We start from the raw sequence: 2923 nt of genomic DNA on the forward strand, positions 1-2923 counted from the left end.
GGCTTGATCTGAGTGAGGAATACTTCAGAATCAGCCAAAGCTTCTTGTAAAGCTTCTCTGGTTTCTTTCGAGAGGCGCAACAACTCATATAGCGTGATCCTTGCTGGGATATTAGCTAGCTGAGCCATAACGTCGAAACGATATGGTGCGTTCGAGCTTTCCGGTATATCTCGTCCAATCGGTCGACTAAAACGAGACTGCTTCGGAGTTTGAACCTCTTTATGTTGGAGTTCCTTCTCTTTTTGCTTAGCCGGTTGTTGCGGCTTTTCAGCAGCTACTGGAGGAGTTACAACTATCCCCAGATCCTTCAAAGTTATAGCATTTGGGTTAGAAGTTTCAGGATATTTATAATGGTACTCATTTCCACTTCTTGTAGCGAAAACTTCCTGTTCTCCATCAGAAAGTGATAAAGCTGCTATCTCCTCATCGTTCTTCTCAGGAATCGCCGAGGCTCCATAACAGGATTTCCCTTTTCCTTTGCCTTTTGACTTCTTCTTCGACGTGGATGTTGTCCACTGTTCATCTTCAAGCAAATCCGGATGAACCCAAAGGATTTCACCGTTGGGGGCTGTGTGAGATACAAGCCCCTTCTGGCGCTGTCCATGAGGGTCATCGTTGATGGTCTGCATTTTTACCTTTGATACTGGTTCGGCTTGAAACCAGGACAAAGGAACTGATCCGAAGCTAATTGAGACTGCGTTTGCGCCTACTTTCTTCTCCTTCGGCTTCGGCGTCACAATACCACATCATTAAGGTTTGTGATTTTGTCCTTTAAGACATAAACCGTCTTATGTAGATGGTGGACCCTCTGTGATAGGCACAATACTTCGGTCCATTGGTCTTGGCTCTTGCTTCTTCTTGTTTGTGACCGGTGATAGCTTGATCTGTTATTCTCTAATAGGTATTTGAAGATGACGGACTTCATCATCTTTGAAAAAGAGTATTCCTTCGGGAATCTGGGCTCCGGAAGGTCTTGGGTTGTCTCGGGCGCTGTGTGATTCTGATTTTGGTGCCAACTGGAAGGATGACTGCTAAGCGGTTGTTGTGTTGCGGCGTGTGTGTACGGACGTTTGATGTGCATCCACAGCTGCCGTGGACCCTCTTTCCTCTGACGTCGAGGATTAAGTTCTGCTTTTGAGTTTATAGGCTGGTGCAGACCCTCTCTCTGGCAAATTCTTTGTCTTGATGAAAGCGTTCAGCTGTTCACCTCGCACTTTCAACGTCTTCCCACAGTTTTTAGAGGGCACACCCCACCGCATCGACCTTTCTAATACATCAAGGAAGGGGTTATTATGACATGTTTGTAGAATAAATTCCTCAGTGAGTGGATCTCTGTAGTTCACCGCTTTGTCTCGGAATCGTTTGACAAAGACATCGACTGATTCCCCATCCTTCTGCTTCTCATCCAACAACGTGCCAATTGAGACCTTTGTGTCGTCGTCGAAGAAATTGGTGAGGAATAGTTCTTCCATATCCTCCCAGCTAGTGATACTCCCGGGCTTAAGGCGTCGGTACCAATCGAAGGCAGGCCCTCGAAGGGTTCCTACGAATGACCGGACCATCAGGGCTTCATTCCCGGATATTGCGCCGAGATGCGACTTGAAATAGATCAAGTGCTGAGTTGGTGAACCCCTGCCATCAAAAGGAGTAAAGTTAATCAAATTAAATTTTTGGGGATAAGGAATCAGGTCCCATTCCCTCGGGTACGGGTATGGAATGCCTGTTTTCTTCACTTCTTGAGCCGTCATCAGAGCGTTGACTTTGTTCTCGAGATCATGCATCTTCTTGTCCTCTTCCTCGCTTTTCTTCAAGTAGATCTGTGGAGGTTGAGTGGATGACTTGGTCGGACCGCTTCCGGAGTTGTCTTTATCTGGAGGAGGATCGTCAAAGATAGTCTCATCTTCTTCATTACGCCGGCTGGATTCCGCCTTCTGGCTCGACTCCGGTTGGTGTTGTTGAACCTGCAAATCTCGCATCTGCTGCATAGTCAACTCCATCTCGGTTTTAAATTCAGCTCTAATTTCTTCGCGTTGTTTAGCCACCGCTTCCTGCAGTATGTGAGCCAGTTGATCCGGCGTGATCGCGAATGATTCTCTGACTCGCCCAACACTGGACGTGGTATCGTCCGATGCAATGGCGGAACAAGTATCTGACATTTCTTCATCCGAAGATAGCCCCTCGTGCATTCTCTTGTAATCTCGACGTAGGTTGGCTCTTCTTTGTAATCGCAACATCCTTTGAGAAAGACCCCGCTCAACTCTCCATCCCGGAGAGAAATCAGGGTCGAGGTTGACTGACTGTTGCTTTCCTTTGTTGGTCATGTTGATAGTGACCTCAGGGAACTCATCTCGTCGGATTACAGGTTTCTTTTTGTTGAAACGTCTTGTTTTGGGTCTTGACGTTTCATTGGACAATCTTTGAAATACGGAGATTCTTGTTGAATTATTCTTAGAGCATCCGCATTCTGTCAGTACTGCCTTAATGAGTCTCTCGCATGCGCAATGAGACTCATCTTCTCGGACAATCCTCTTTCTTGAGTTGTTTTTCTGATAGTATAGCTCATCATTATTGTGATTCGAGCAACCTATCTTTTGCTTTTGAACTTTGTTAACATGCACAGAACTGAATTATTTTTAGAGCAACCGCATTCCGTCAATACTGCCTTAATGAGTCTCTCGCATGCGCAATGAGACTCATCTTCTCGGATAATCCTCTTTCTTGAGTTATTTTTCTGATAGTACAGCTCATCATTATTGTGATTCGAGCAACCTATCTTTTGCCTTTGAACTTTGTTAACATGCACAGGACGACTGGTCGTCGCCTCTGGGCGATCCAAAGTTAAATTTTTAAATCCACCCCTTTGCGGGAGTGGGGTTTTCATAGGTCCTAAACGAGAGTGGACTGATATTCTCTCGTTCTGGAC

Source organism: Asparagus officinalis, chromosome 7 (assembly GCF_001876935.1).
Source record: "Asparagus officinalis chromosome 7, Aspof.V1, whole genome shotgun sequence".
Taxonomy (NCBI): domain Eukaryota; kingdom Viridiplantae; phylum Streptophyta; class Magnoliopsida; order Asparagales; family Asparagaceae; genus Asparagus; species Asparagus officinalis.